This window comes from Perissodus microlepis, chromosome 3 (genome assembly GCF_051167445.1).
Source record: "Perissodus microlepis isolate ML-2025 ecotype Zambia chromosome 3, ASM5116744v1, whole genome shotgun sequence".
Lineage (NCBI taxonomy): Eukaryota > Metazoa > Chordata > Actinopteri > Cichliformes > Cichlidae > Perissodus > Perissodus microlepis.
In genome coordinates this window covers 26,785,113-26,802,012 of record NC_140463.1, presented here as the reverse complement: position 1 = coordinate 26,802,012, position 16,900 = coordinate 26,785,113, and positions in this window count along the sequence as shown.

The following is a 16,900-nucleotide window of genomic DNA, read 5'->3' as shown; positions in this document are numbered from 1 at the left end:
ATTTGAATTTTGCAAATGAAAATTTCTCAAAAGATATAGTCTTTAAGTCACAGGCTGTGTCCTTGTTTTTTCTTTCATTTGCATTGCTAGCATTTCCAGACAGGCATGACTAGACGTGATGCAAACAGTTTTCCTTATGTATACTGAGGTGACTCCGGGGGTAAAACTGTAAAATCTTGCAAAATATTTAATAATAACAAAAACATTTTTATATGAACCCATTTCACTACATGAACTAAAAAAAACGTTTAACAAATATTATTTTCCAAATATTATTAATTTAAAGTCAGTGTAAAAGGCAAACTGCTTTTGACGTAATTTTGAACAGATGCAAAATACTGAGAGGTCAGATGCCTCTTAATGATTTGAATTTAGCAAATATTCTCAGAAGATGCAGATCTTAAGTCAGGTGTTGTTGTGTTTTCCCGTTTGCATTGCTGCCTTCTCCAGACAGGCGTGTTTGTTTTTTAGTTTTGACTGAAAACACAACAAACTTGCTGTGACATTAGCGGGGCAGGTATTTTATCTACATCATTTAATCCACAAAGATGAACGTGAAAGAAATTTCATTCAGACTTTTGTTCAAATAAGCAAAAATGATAAAATCCCATTTTTTGTAGTGAAATTTTTCTTTTCTTTTCTTTTTTTTTAAACTCAGTTTGGACTGAACAATTCATTTGGAAAAGCCAACCTTCAGCTTTCAGAGTTAGAAAGATGTCTTTTCAGTGTTTTTCTGACCAAATTATTAAAAAATAGTAATACATATTATTATTTTAAAGCTAATTATTAACCATGTAGCATATATGAAACTCAGTATAAGCAGGTGGTGCCAGTACTACATCAATGGCAACATTTTCATTCAGTTTAAATCTATTTTGATGTTTTTATTTTAAATTCTTAAATTGGATTTTGCCCACTGTGGGGTGAACCTAAACATCATCTGCTGATCTGGCTGGGCTTATATCATGTTAAACACATGTATGCAAATATTGTAAAAGTGCAATTTCAACAGCACATTTCAGTTTTTCTACATGACAAGTGTGTAAAACTACAGATAAATCTCTGGTAGCTCACTGCCCAGATGTCATGTACTTATAAAACCTCATATTTTTATTTGACTGATGAAAACTTTCATTTTTTTACTCGAATTTCTGTTGTACACATTAAAAAGGTTTTTTCTGTCATTTAACTGTTTATCTAATACCTAACTACTTTGGTGTAGTATAAATGGCTTTTGGGGAGCTTTTTATCAGCAGGAAAAGTTGTACACCTATAAGAAGTCCATAAATACATGCCCTGCACATTTTCCAAAACCATCCAGCAGACCAGATTGGAGTCTCTGTCGGGTCAATGCTGGCCCCCAGGACTTTTATTTCACACCCCTGATGTAAACTATCCTGTGGAAAACTGTAACTGCACAGGTATCTCTGTTTGTGTCAGAGACATTAGCATTGAAATTAAATATTACACTTGAGAAATGCAAGTGTCATCATCTTCATCAAAGTAATAAAGTTTACAATAAAACGGCACATATAGTTGTGTGTGAATCTGGCTGATAGACTTTGAGGTAAGCAGGTGCCTTTGAAAGTAATGATCAGTGAAATGAATAAAAATGTGTAATACGGCAAGTGAAAAATGTAAAAAAAATAAAATAGAATATTTAAACATTAAATTGTAGAAACATGCATTGGAAAGGTTTGGTCTGAAGATCCAGATATGAGTTTGGGTGTGTTGTCATTCATGCAAACATTACTGACTAAAAATTTGCATATTCTTGGATATCAAAACAAACAGGGGAGAATAGTATGAGATTGGTAGTGCTTAGAAGAAAACTACAGAGACAGTAAGTCAGTCTACCTGCCAATTACTGCGTTTTATTAATGCCACAATACATTTGACTTGGATACTTTCTTAAGCCATGAGTGGGACTCATAGTTGGAGCTTCATTGGTAAGTTAAAGTATCTTAAACTTTCTTTAAGAAAAAATAAAGTTAAAATGAAGATGATGGAATTTAATGTACACATCAGTGAGATCATTCAAAAGAATAACTCATTTTTTAAAAAAATATCGTTTAAATGTCTGTATGTTAACAGGCATTTCCATCATGTTAACATTAACATCTGGAACACTGGCAGGTAAACTTTTCTTCTACGAACAAACATATTCTGGTCCACAAAGTGCAATCTTGTGCAGAATAGCACATGATGGTGACGGAACAAAGAAAATGCAAAAAAGTCAAATAAAGAAAAATCACAGCCGATATTGAAGCAAGTTATCTTCAAACTAAACTGAAACCGCCTTAGTGCAGGTGATAGCCGAGATCAATAAGCTGCACAGTATATATATATATATATATATATATATATATATATATATATATATATATACATATAAATATATATATGTATATGTATATATGTGAAAAAGTATTTGACTCTTCTTTAATTTTTTTTTTTTTTTGCACATTTGTCACACTTGCATTTTTCAAATCCTCAAACAAATTTTATTATTAGACAAAGATAGCCACAATAAGTACAAATTGCAATTTTAAATGATTTAATTCATAAAGGGAAAAATGCTATCCAAAACTATGTAACTGAGCATTCAAACAACTGTGAAGTTGGTAACCGAGATTCTTGAAATACATTATTTTTATTTGTAGTGTGCTACTTTAGATTTTTTTTTTCCAAAAGGAGGTAGAAGTTAGTTTGGAGCTATGCTAAGTTGCAAAATCTGCTTAAGTTAAGTTATATTCATTTAACCTCTGTTTCCTCCTGTCTAACCAGCTCACTCCCTTACAGTAAGAAATTAGTAAGTAGCCGCCTTGAGACCAGGAGGGCCAGGTTCTAATCCTGCTCATGGCAACGTTTCTTGCGGAGCAGGGATAGCTCAGTAGGTACATTGGTCGCCCCATGATCGGAAGGTCGGGGGTTCGAATTCACTGAACGGCTCCCCTGAAGTACACCTGAGCAAGGTACCGTCCCTACACACTGCTCCCCAGGTGCCTGCTTAGTGGCTGCCCACTGCTTCACTGAATGAACGGGGCAAATGTAGAGAAAAACAAGTAATTTCCCCACGGGGATCAATAAAGTATACATTATTATTAATTAATCCCCCGAACCTGATAACTGGTCGTGCCACTTTTTGGCAGCACAAACTGCACTCAAGCATTAGTGATAACTGGCAATAAGTCTTTGACATCACTGTGGAGTAATGTTGGCCCAATCTTCTCAGCAGAATTGTGTTAATTAAGCTACATTGGAGGATTTTTGAGCATGGAAGTGTCATGTTCATCAAACAATTGATCTTTCACCGAAGTGCAGGTTATGCCAATGTAGCCGGTCTGGCCTTAAACTCTTATTGCCGTTAGTTCTCTGCGTTGTGTTGTGCGAATGACCAGAGGAGTCAGCTCTCACTTTGCCAGCTGGGTGGATTTATTCTCCCAGAACTGTTTAAAATAAAAACAAAACAGTACAGCAACTTCACTTTACTGGACTTCTGCATGAACACCTCTCCTCAGCGGGGCCTCTACGCGACTGAGGAAAATAGCGCGCAGCTACAGGAAGTGACTTCGTGGGAAGTCAAAGGTCACACAAACAAAATAAAAGCTCCCAAAATATAAATACAGAAAATAAACATATATAAATAAACACATATACATAACCAATACTGACAAAGCAAGATAACACTGCAGGATGGATCTTTGGTGAAATATAAATTATTTTTTGATACACCCGTTACACCAAATCATCTCAATGTGATTAAAAGTTTGACCTTTGATTAGGCCACTCCAGAACTGTTATTTGGTTTGGGTTTGGGTTTTTTTTGTTTAGTTTTGTTTTGTTTTTTCTTCAGGATTTTATGGTATAGAACAGAATCAATGCTTAGATCAAATCCGTCAAATCTGGATGTAGCGTTTTCAGTGGAAGAAATGTTTTGTCACTCATCCAAGTGACTTCTTCAGTCTCAGCTGACTGCAGGTTTCCTCAACCTTAAAAACACTACATTTGCATAATGACTGAAACCGGCATCGCTGGCAAACAATGGGCTGTGTCTTGGGGATCATCAACATGTTTTGTGAGGGGGGATTTTGGTCAGCAGTGTCTTTTTCCTTGGATCTCTCTTATGGATGACATTTTTACTTAATCTCTTTCTTATTTTTTGTATCATGAACTCTGACATTAACTGAAGCAAGTAAATCTTGTAGTTCTTTGGATGCTGTTCTGGGTTCTTGTGTGACCTCTGGTTGAGTCATCAATGCACTCTTGCAGTAATTTTGGTTGAAAATCCCAGGAAGGTTCCCGACTTTTCCAAGTTGTCTCCATTTGGTAGATTGGATAGTTTTTTTCTCTTATAAATGAACTCTTACCTAAATAAACTTTTTTTTTTTTTTGTATTTACTCGTTATCTTGTCTATTATTCAAATTTGTTTGATGACATGAAACATGTAACTGTGTTAAGTATACAGAAAAAAAGAAATCAAGAAGGGGACAAATGCCTTTCAGAGCACTGTATATTATGTTTGACTCTAAACATTCAAGGTGAGCAATCAGTGAAGAGTTGCAACATATATTCAAAGGTTTGGTTCTGCTCAGTACTAGCTGTTTTGATTAATAATGCATTTTTTAAATTATTTAGGTCAACTTCTTAACAACCTGGCACTGAAAAAAACAGCTGTCCAATCTTCAACCAGTGGCACTGTGGGTACTGCTGGTAAGGCAGTTGATGGAAACAGAGATGCAAGCTATCAAAGAGGGTCTTGCACACTTACCAGTGAACAATCTAATCCCTGGTGGAGAGTAGACCTGGAAAATGTGTATACAATTGGGACTGTAATGATAACCAATAGAGATGAATTGGGAAACAGGCTGGATGGTGCTGAAATCTGGATCGGAAATTCTACAACAATCAGTGACCCTGAAAGTAACAGGTGAAAGAATGCGATATATACCCATAAGTCAGTTATCATTATATCAGTGGGACTTATTTATTTTTTATTTTTATACTTTTTCTTTTTGAATCTGTTATATACAGGTGTGCTGTCATCTCTCACATTCCCAGCGGACAAGCGTTTTATTTTCCATGTAACTCTGTGAAGGGACGCTACGTCACTGTGTTTCTACCAGGAAGTGCAAAGGTCCTGAGTCTCTGTGAGGTTGAAGTGTACTACGGTAAACACCTTTAATTATTATATTGATACATAAGACTGTAATTTACTGAGTCAAAGGACAATGAAGGCTTTCATGTCAGGGTGTTTTTAATTTCTAAAAATATTATTATGATTCTTTATTTTTTTTATTTACCAAATAACAGGCCAACCAAAAGAAATTATTGTTTTCTTGGTTTTCCTTCAAGGATACCCATTACCCAATGTGGCACTCAAAGGAGAAGCTGCCCAGTCATCTACACTCTCCTTTGCCACTGCGTCCAAAGCCATCGATGGCAGACGGAACTCGTTCTATAGCAATGGCTTCTGTAGCCACACGGCTGAAGACGAGACCAACCCCTGGTGGAGGGTGGACCTGCAGCGAAGCTTTACAATCACTGCTGTAAAAGTCACCAACAGAGGAGACTGCTGTGCTGAAAGACTGGATGGAGCTGAGATCAGAATAGGAAACTCACTGGAGAACAATGGAAACAATAATCCCAGGTAATGATGACTTCATACCAGTCAATGTTCATTGTGATTTTTTCTTTGTTTGTTTCATCTTAAAATAATTTCAACAGCAATATTTCAGAGATTGCAATATTTATATATTATCCACCACAGGACTAGTTCAGGACTTCATGTTACTTCCTCCTGAACTGGAACTCCACAACATTAACATAATACTGCCCTGTTAAATATCCCAACTCTTTGATCTTTGGGCTGAAGGAAGAATAACACTCGATGCATAAATGCTCAATCAACAATTACTTTAATCAACACAATTCTCTTTATTCCATACAACACTTTGAGCATTTCAAACGTCCGAACAGGAGATGTGCACTGGAGGGTGTCCGGCAAAATCTCGAAGTGTCTGACCATTTCTCACATTCTTCCAAACTAAGCATCCACATTCTTTCTCTCTCAGTGAGCCTAAGTTACGACCTTGGCTTCCTGTGCAGTATGTTTTGTTCTTCCTACAATCAGAAAAACAAGGCCATGATTCTCCGCAAACAGTATTTTCTTTATAAATCAGCAGTATGAAGTACCATAGAACAGTGTAATTCATTCACAGTAAATCAGCAGTCTAATGTAATACAAATCAGTCTAATCAATATAATAATTTCACCTTCTAACTCAGGAGTATAATGCAACCTAAAACTATATAATGATTTCATAAGCTTAAATCAGAGGTATAATGTAACATAAGACACTGTAATAATCTCACAATTTCCCCTTTGAGCTCTTCTTAAAAACAGATCACATGTGGGGCGACCGTGGCGCTGGGGGTTGGGAAGCGCATCTGTAAACAGAAGGTCGCCGGTTCAGTCCCCGCGCTCTCTGTCCTGGTCGTTGTGTCCGTGGACAAGACGCTCTAGTTACAGAACCATCTTGGGCTATGTTGTTGGGAATGAAAGTGCAGCACATCTCTCCAAACATTACACACACACACACTCTCTTTTTACCCACTAGGTGTCACTTCTCTTAGTTGTCATGCTTCTTTTCTCTCTCTCAACCCTCTGTCCCCCTTTAATAGGTGGACCATATGTGGGATAACTGCTGTGTTTGGGAAATTTAGATGCAAGAAAAATAATGTTCTTCTAGTGATTCAAAGTTGGTTTAGTATAACATGTTCGTTACTTTATGACCCACAGACTTATTCTAAACATAACCTATGTGTGTAAGCATGTATGCAATGACCCCTCTGCACTCTAAGTCATTTCCCACAATATATCAGTCACGCCGAACAAAGCTTATGACCTTCAGAAGACTGAGTTCCAACTCTCATGAGCACGTTTGCAATGTGTGCATGAAAATAATTATAAAACATTCTCAATCCTAACATTTTCCCTCCTTTTACACATTTAAATGTGTAAAATGATTTAGTGTGTGTGTGTGTGTGTGTGTGTGTGTGTGTGTGTGTGTGTGTGTGTGAAGTGTGCCCTGGGGTCCTGCTCGCTTCCTTTTCAGTCTGTTTGCGACCATTGCTGCTGCTGCTCAGTCCTGTCCATCCTGGCTCTGTATCAAGCACAAACAGAAAAAACAAAAACCAATCAAAAAACAGGCAGGAGTGTACGAACAGGAAAATTATGTTCTGTTTGCTGTGTTACACGGAGAGGGGGGAAACGCCGGGCCAGGCCCTGTGTCAGCCCCCCCTTAATGATATAATTAACTCACATGTACATGTACATATTTAAATTCTTAAGATCGTGTTTAAACTCACAAAAGAGAATTTCTTTCCTTCAGTAGGTCATTTGTGTTGTTCAATAAGCAGAAACCATCTCACAATTTGACTATCTTATCTAAATTTATTGTTTCATCACTGGTTGGTCATACCAGTCTTTCTTTTTTTCTTTTTTTTAAGTTAACCTTGCTGAAATTCACGTGTTAATGAGTGTAAGCTGATTTTCATTGCATGTGTGCATTAGTAGGCGGGTTAATTCTATGTGTGTTCAGTGGAGCTGCAGATCCAGCAAAGCCTCTGTGCGTGTTTTTGTTTGTTGCGATGTTCCAGACACTTTCCCAACCTCCACAAGTCAGTTGGCCCCAAATTTCAACACAATTTTATGTGCTCTTAAAACCTTCATTTCTGTCCTTGCTGCTGTACATTTCACAGCTGCTGATTGTTGCTGGGTGTGGTTCCCATTATGTTTATCTATCAATTTGCTCCGGCTGCTGTGCTCATGGTGGAAGGTTGATCAAGGTCCGTAGCCACCTGTATTAACACACTGTGACACTTATCTAATATCATTTTCATCACTGCTCCATAGACAAGCAGGTAACACGCCCACCTTTACAGCGTAAACTGCACACAAGTCTCGCAACACATTCCTCTCTCTGCTTGTCAATATTGATACTGAAGGTTGACCCCGAAGGAAATTGGGTTAAGGCTGCCGACCTTTTGCCAGCGCCATCTTACCCTTCCGACCGTACATACATTACACAGCATCACATGGGGAAGACAGGTCAGAGAGGTATAACACAATTTCTGCTGTCAGGTGTGCTTCCATCTCACATATCAATGCGAGTAAAACCTACACATACCGGTGTGATGGAGGCAGCATGGAGGGTCGCTTTGTGAACGTGTTTCTTCCTGGACAGAAGAAGACTCTCACCCTGTGTGAAGTGGAGGTGTATGCTGCCCCAGCAGGTAGAGCTTTAAGTGACTGGATCTGATCTACTGAAACACATCTGCCTGATACTGATTCATACTTGTTTCTTCTTTTCAACAATTTAGTTGAACCGCTTCCAAACGTGGCCTTAAACAAACAAACAGTACAGTCATCAACTTGGTATGGGCCAGTGTTTGGGCCCTCAAAGGGTGCTGATGGATGCAGAAATGGAAACTTGAACTCAGGATGCTGTACACATACTTCAGAAGATCTGGATCCCTGGTGGAGAGTAGACTTGTTGGCTGTCTATAAAGTCACTGCTGTCACCATCATCAACAGACAGGACTGTTGTCCTGAAAGGATTCTTGGGGCACAGATCCTGATCGGGAACTCGCTGGATCAAAATGGTAACCACAACCCCAGGTGAGATTTGATTTCTGATAAATATGCATTTCTCCATAAACATTTTTTCCTTATTAAAAAACTGAACATTATATTTAAAAGAGTTACACTGAAACTTTTTAAAATTTTCTCTACATCCATCAGTTGTGGCATGATCAAATCATTAGATGGTACACCAACATACACATTCCAGTGTAATGAAATGGAAGGACGCTACATCATTGTGATCATACCAGGAAAAAAGACTTACACAACCCTGTGTGAAGTGGAGGTGTTTGCTTCTCTATCTGGTAGGGTCTTGTTGTGCTATTTTTTAGAAATTGTTGTGGTTTTGTGTGCTTAAATTAGTATTGTAAGATTTATACTGTTGTTTTGATTTGTTTTTCTTGTATTTACCATTAAACTACAGAATATTTGAATGGAACATGTTAAAATGAAAGGAAAACAATAACAACCAAATATGGCTTAAACAAACAGAATCCTAAAACAAAGTACTTCACTGTAGTTCCAGAAGCTGTTACTCCTTCACCAACTCCTCCACCTCCTCCTCCACCTGTGAGCCTGCAGCTTGGTGGCAGGAACGTGACGGTGGTGGGAGAGAGGCTCTGCTGGTCCGATGCTCTGATGTACTGTAGACGTTATTACTGGGACCTGCTCAGCCTTCACAGCCAACAGGAGCAAAGCGAGTTGGAGCAGCTGCTGGGCCTCGTTCCTTTCTCCCTCACAGACCACGTCTGGCTGGGACTGCGCAGGTACTGAAAGCTTTAAATACATTTAGTTGATGTACATCTACAGATCAATAAATCAGGATAACATAATATAAATGAGATGGTGCTTCTCTCCAATCACAAGTGAAATGGAAAAATTTATTAAAGAACTAGACATAAATATCAAATGAGAACAAAGAAACAGAAGAAACAACCAAATAAATGGAGAAAGACACAACAACAAAAGCCAGAAAGAAATGCAAACAATGTACAAAGTGAATGAAAATAACTACAAATGGTTCAAAGAAGAAAAAACTTCTGTCAACACAATGACCCCGAAAAAGAAAAAATCCAATCAAGAAAATATTTACTTGTTTTCTGATCATTTATACAAATGTGTGTCATAGGGGATACAGGTTTTCACAGTCAATAAAGAAGGCATATTATGTAAATTTAAACTGCTGCAACATGTCAGATGCCCCGCCTCTTAATGATCTGAATTCAGGAAATATTCTTGGAAGATGCAGATCTTTAAGTTAGATGCTTTGTGTTGTTGTGTTTTCTCATTTGCATTGCTGTGTTTGCTGGGCAAAAACAAACCTGCTGCCTCATGAAGGGGGCAGTACATTTAATCCACATTGTTTAATCCAAAAAGACAAAAATCTAAACTACATTTGGATTTTCTGTTCACTTAAGGAAAATGATAAAATTCAAATATTTTCCAGTAAATTTTAACATATTTTGTTATTTTTAAGATAACTATCAATCATTGAGCTTATGTTAAATGTCAATAGCTGAATTTTCCAATCACTTTACATCTGTTCGTTATACTTTCTCTTCAACAGATCCCTCAGAGGAGACGAGTGGTTCTGGATGTCTGGATATTCCATGAATTTCTTATATTTTCCACAAGATTTTTTTCCTGACAGCTACTCCAGCACCTGTGGAGGCGTGGCCAGCATGGACCACTTCCTCTGGCAGGACCAGCCCTGTGAGGAGAACCTCAACTTCATCTGCCAATCAGGTTTTACTTACACCACGTTAAGGCTTGTGTGCTTTTATTGTGCATTGCTTTAGTTGAACTTTTCCTCATGTTCTTTCAGGTGCTGACAATGGCGTGCAGAGAGTTTATTTCTCCAGCACCCAAGGATCCAACAAGTCCATAGGAAAATCGATGACACTGTATAAACTGTGATGCATGTTTTTTTTGTTAGAAATAGTTTTCATTTGAATTTGTTTTACACTCCTTTAAACCATTCTTAGAAAAATTCAGTAATCGCATAAAACATCACGTTTTCTTTTTCATAAGTTACAGTCATGAATAAATGATTTGTCTTTAAAATCTTTCCTGTCTAGTTTGTAGTAATGCTCATAGCAATCATAGCAATTGTATTTATACAAAACACGTGAGGTTGTTCCTCTGCATTATATAAAGCAATAAATGACTATAATAATGTCTCTAAAGTTATGGCAAAGACTGTAATGATGAAATGTGGTAATAAAGTTTGGATTAAAACATCCATCCATCCATCTTCATCCGCTTTATCCGGGGCCGGGTCGCGGAGGCAGCAGCCTAAGCAGAGAAGCCCAGACCTCCCTCTCCCCAGCCACCTCCTCCAGCTTATCCGGGGGAACACCAAGGCGTTCCCAGGCCAGCCGAGAGATATAATCTCTCCAGCGTTTCCTGGGTCTGCAAGGGGGCCTCCTCCACTTGGGGCAGGAACTCATCCCCGACCCGGAGTGGACACTCCACCCTTTTCCGGCTGAGAACCATGGCCTCAGATTTGGAGGTGCTGATCCTCATTCCTGCTGCTTCACACTGGGCTGCGAACCGCTCCAGTGCGAGCTGGAGGCCTTCACCCGATGAAACCAACAGAACCACATCATCCGCGAAAAGCAGTGATGAGATTCTGAGGCCACCAAAGTGAAAGCCCTCCGCCACTTGGCTGCGCCTAGAAATCCTGTCCATAAAAATTATGAACAGAACCGGTGACAAAGGGCAGCCCTGGCGGAGCCCATCACCCACCGGGAACGAGTCCGACTTATTGCCGGCAATGCGAACCAAGCTCTTGCAACGGTTGTATAGGGATCGAATGGCTCGTAGCAATGGGCCAGACACCCCATACTCCCGCAGCACCTCCCACAGGAGACCCCGAGGGACACGGTCGAATGCCTTCTCCAAGTCCACAAAACACATGTAGACTGGTTGGGCAAACTCCCATGCACCCTCAAGTATCCTTGAGAGTATAAAGAGCTGGTCCAGTGTTCCGCGACCAGGACGAAAACCGCATTGTTCCTCCTGTATCTGAGGTTCGACTACTAGTCAAGGTGTCAGTGAATACAGTTTCCTTCACCATCAAACGGCACTCAGAAACTGGGGCCAACTGACAGGAAGAGGCAAAGAGGCTTCCCTGGGCCATGAAATGCCACCAGTGGACTTCTGAAGACTGGAAGAAGGTATTATGGACTGATGAATCAAAATTTGAAATCTTTGGTTCATCATACAGGATCTTTGTACGATGTCAACTAGTGAAAGGACAGTTTCACAGTGTGTGACATCAACTGTCAAACACAGAGGAAGGTTGTGTGTGAAGCTTATGTGCCTTTGTTGAGAGAGGGGTTAAGAAGAGAATGAGCACACCTTGGCCATCAATGTTCTTATCTCTCCTGTGCATGTATAATTCAATAGGAGAGAAGCCAAGCCCAGTAGTTTTTTAGCTTATGTGTCTTTGAAAGTAGTGATATTAGCAATTAAAATGTGTAAAAAGGCGAGTGGAAAAATATTTTAAAAATGAATAAATATTTGAACATTGAATTGTAACAAACGGGGACAATAAAGCGGTCGCGCCAGAATGTCATACTAAAAAGAAAGATTCTTTAAAATACAAGGGGGGGCAAGCGAGTCAGATACCACAGGCACAGAGATGAAGCAGGTCTGGTCAGAAACAGTTTATTACTAGGCCAGGGAACACAAATAAAAACACCCTTAAAATGTACGTAATAAAATGTTGTCAATCTACTAAAACTAAATAAAACAATTCTAAAACTAACCCCCCCCCTGCTATAATTATGCCACATGTTCATTATGGGTCCATCAGCAGGCCAGGAATTCCTTGTTTAGAGCAGAGTCCACGCCAGCCTCATTTTGGACAGACAAGGAAGAGCCTCCCATCTTCTTGTCCTTCCACTGGCCCATCACATCCCAGCCCAGCTTGCGATCTGCACCCGAATCCATCATGCGACCACCGCCACAGCTCCCCTTGCATCGGTGTCCTGTAAAGTAACAAATAGGGGCCAGAACAATGGTCCCAGAAGTGGCCCTGGCTCATGGCCATGGCGACCTTCTCCCAACCCAGCTGCACCCAGTAAACAACAGTAGAGACCCTACTCACAAATGCAGGCAGAGGTAAACCTCTGCCCTGCTGCCAATCACACGCGTTGTCTCCTACTATTGCCGTTCCATGAAGTCAGGACTGGGTCGACGTGTCACGCTGGCCATCTAGCATTAACCTTCCAGTCTGGGGCCTCTTTCCTTCAGTGCTCAGCTAGCCTGCTTTTATAAGCACAGCTGATAGGCCACCTCTGGATACACCCATGCCTCAGCAGGTGGTCCCTATCAGCTAATTTAATACACACACCCACAATGGACAACTGTACCCTCAAACACACAATAATAACATGGACTGAACCACCACTCACAACCACTAGCACTTTATATAGATACTGTAGAAATTATCCACATATCTAATTTATCTTAACTGCACTACTGTATAGCTCTGTAAATAATCATTCTGTACATACGATAATTTTTAACCCTACAACTGTTTACAACTTGCATAGTTCCCATTTCTGTATAACTGTATATCTCAGATTTCTGTAAAGTTATTTATTTCATATTCTGTATAGTTTTTCATATTTATATCCTGTTCATAGCCTGTACATAGCTTGTACTCACTACAGCCTGTACATACCTATAGTTATAGAATATTCACAACATACTTCATACCGTGTACATTATAACATACCATAATAGACCCATTTCTGTAATATACTTACATATCTATATTATTGCTAATATATATTGTAATATATCTATATCACTAAAGCACTTCTGGATGGATGCAAACTGCATTTCGTTGCCCTGTACCTGTGCATGTGCAATGACAATAAAGTTGAATTCTATTCTATTCTATTCTAATTTGTCCCATGTGTAGTCCACAGTAGATTATGTGTAATCCACAGTAGATTAAAAACTATGTCACATAAAACACTAAAAACCATGCAATAGAAACAGAATAAAACCATGCAAATAAAATGACAAACGACAAAATCAGAATAAAAACAATATACAAGATAAATACAAATTCCCACTGTGTGACAGAAACATGCAGGTGAAAGTTTTGGTCCGAAGAAGATTTCTGTTTGGGTGTGTTTTGATTCATGCAAACATCACTGACTAAAAATTTGCATATTCTTGGATATCAAAACCAATAGAGGAGTATAGTATAAGATGGGTAGTGCTTAGAAGAAAACAACAGAGAGTCAGTCCACCTGCCAGTTGGTGTATCAGTAATTACTGCGTTTTAATTAATGCCATTATAGATTTGATTTGGATACTTTCTAAAGCCAAGAGTGGGACTCATAGTTGGAGCTTCATTGGTGAGTTAAAGTATCTTAAACTCTTAAACAAAAAAGTTAAAATGAAGATGATGGCATGTATGTACACATCATTCACACATAATTCTGTTTTTTCATCTTGTAAATATATGTTAACAGGCATTTCCATCATGTTAACATTAACATCTGGAACACTGGCAGGTAATTTTTCTTCTGCGATCAACAGATTTGACATTTACTAAGTGCAAACTTGTGCAAACTACCACATGTCGGTTAGAAAGAAATTTTAAAAATAAAGATAAAAAAAACAAGCAGATCCAATGGTGGAACAGTTACATAATTAAACAAAAGTAAAGACTTAACATGGGTTTCTATCAGGAACAGCTGAGATCAATAAGATTCTGATTTATTTATTATTATTATTTTTGCTCAATCCCAGTGAAAATATGAATATGGCCCTCTCTGTTTTTATTAATTCTTACATATTTTGTAATCATTTAGGTCAACTTCTTTACAACCTGGCACTGAAACAAAAAGCTGTCCAATCTTCAACCAGTGGCACTGTGGGTATTGCTGGTAAGGCAGTTGATGGAAACAGAGACGCAAACTATCAAAGTGGGTCTTGCACACTTACCAATGTAGAATCTGATCCCTGGTGGAGGGTAGACCTGGTAAATGTGTATACAATTGGGACTGTAATGATAACCAATAGACAGGAATTGGAAAATGGGCTGGATGGTGCCGAAATCTGGATCGGAAATTCTACAGCAATCAGTGACCCTGAAAGCATCAGGTGTGTGCTGTACACACAATGATCAAGATCTGGGTCCCTGGTGGAGAGTAGACTTGTTGGCTGTCTATAAAGTCAGTGCTGTCACCATCATCAACAGACAGGATGGTTATATTCCTAGGATTCTTGGGGCACAGATCCTGATCGGGAACTCGCTGGAACAAAATGGAAACCAAAACCCCAGGTGAGATCTGATTTCCGACTAATACAACATTTCTCCATAAACATCAAGTTAATTCTTAATTCTATTGCTTTTCTAGTTCAGGACTCCATGCTACCTCCTTAACATGAAGTCCACAATACTAACATAATGCTGCCCCCACACTTTCTGCTGTCAGGTGTGCTTCCATCTCAAATATCAAAGCGGGTAAAGCCTACACATACCGGTGTGATGGAGGCAGCATGGAGGGTCACTTTGTGAACGTGTTTCTTCCTGGACAGAAGAAGACGCTCACCCTGTGTGAAGTGGAGGTGTATGCTGCCCCAGCAGGTAGAGCTTTAAGTGACTGGATCTGATCTACTGAAACACATCTGCCTGATACTGATTGGTGCCTGTTTGTTCTTTTTAACACTTTAGTTGAACCGCTTCCAAACGTGGCCTTAGGCAGACAAACAGCACAGTCATCAAATAGGTATGGGCCTTCAAAAGGCGTCGATGGATGCAGAAATGGAAACTTGGACTCAGGATGCTGTACACATACTTCAGAAGATCTGGGTCCCTGGTGGAGAGTAGACTTGTTGGCTGTCTATAAAGTCACTGCTGTCACCATCATCAACAGACAGGATGCTGTTACAGAAAGGATTCTTGGGGCACAGATCCTGATCGGGAACTCGCTGGATCAAAATGGTAACCAAAACCCCAGGTGAGATCTGATTTCTGATAAATAGAAAATATCTCCATAAACATTAATTCAAATATTTTTTCCTTATTTAAAAAATGACAAACTAATGTTTAAACATAGATTAAAAATCTAATCTGTCATTGTTTTTTTTGTTTCTCTACATCCATCAGTTGTGGCATGATCAAATCATTAGATGGTACACCAACATACACATTCCAGTGTAATGAAATGGAAGGACGCTACATCATTGTGATCATACCAGGAACTAAGAGATATATGACCCTGTGTGAAGTGGAGGTCTTGCTTCCCTATCTGGTAGGGTCTTGGGATATTATTTCTAGAACTTGTGGAGGTTTTGTGTCCTTGAATTATTATTGTAGGATTTTTACTTTTGTTTTCCTTTTTCTCATGGCACATAGGACCAAATTAACTGCATGCACTTTTAGCTTTCAGTGTCCAATTTTACTACAGAATATTGGAACATGTTCAAATAAAAGGGAAATAAAAGGAAAATAATAACCACCAAATATGGCTTAAACAAACCGAATACTAAAAGAAAAAAATCACTACAGTGCCAGAAGTTATCATTCCTTCACCGACACCTCCACGTCCCCCCACTCCTCCTCCGCCTGTGAGCCTGCAGCTTGGTGGCAGGAACGTGACGGTGGTGGGAGAGAGGCTCTGCTGGTCTGATGCTCTGATGTACTGTAGACGTTATTACTGGGACCTGCTCAGCCTTCACAGCCAACAGGAGCAAAGCGAGTTGGAGCAGCTGCTGGGCCTCGTTCTTTTCTCCCTCACAGACCACGTCTGGATGGGACTGCGCAGGTACTGATACAGTAGTTATTGCAGTAGTCCGCAAACTATTCAGTTCCCCCAAATTGGTCCTGATGGTCTACAACATAAGTATGTTTGGATGCGATAAGATGCAAATGTCTTCTAAAACAAACAAAATAACAAACAAATGGAAAAGTGCTGTATAATTGCACAAAAACTACCAATTTTGTTGTGTTTTTTTTTCCTAATTAATGAATAAGGTTTGTGATCTATGTTCAAGGTTCCTGCACAATACTAAGAGGCCAGATGCACTACCCTGTACTCTTATGATGCATGATGTCTGTGACAATTTGCAAACTTTGCAAATCAAATTATGCAGATGTAGATCTTTGCATTGCGTTGTGCGTCCTTCCATTTTCTCATTTGCATTTCTGCCATTGCTGCAATAATAGGCCACTTTGCAAACAGCTTTCACTGTAAACACAACAAACCTGCTGTACCAAGG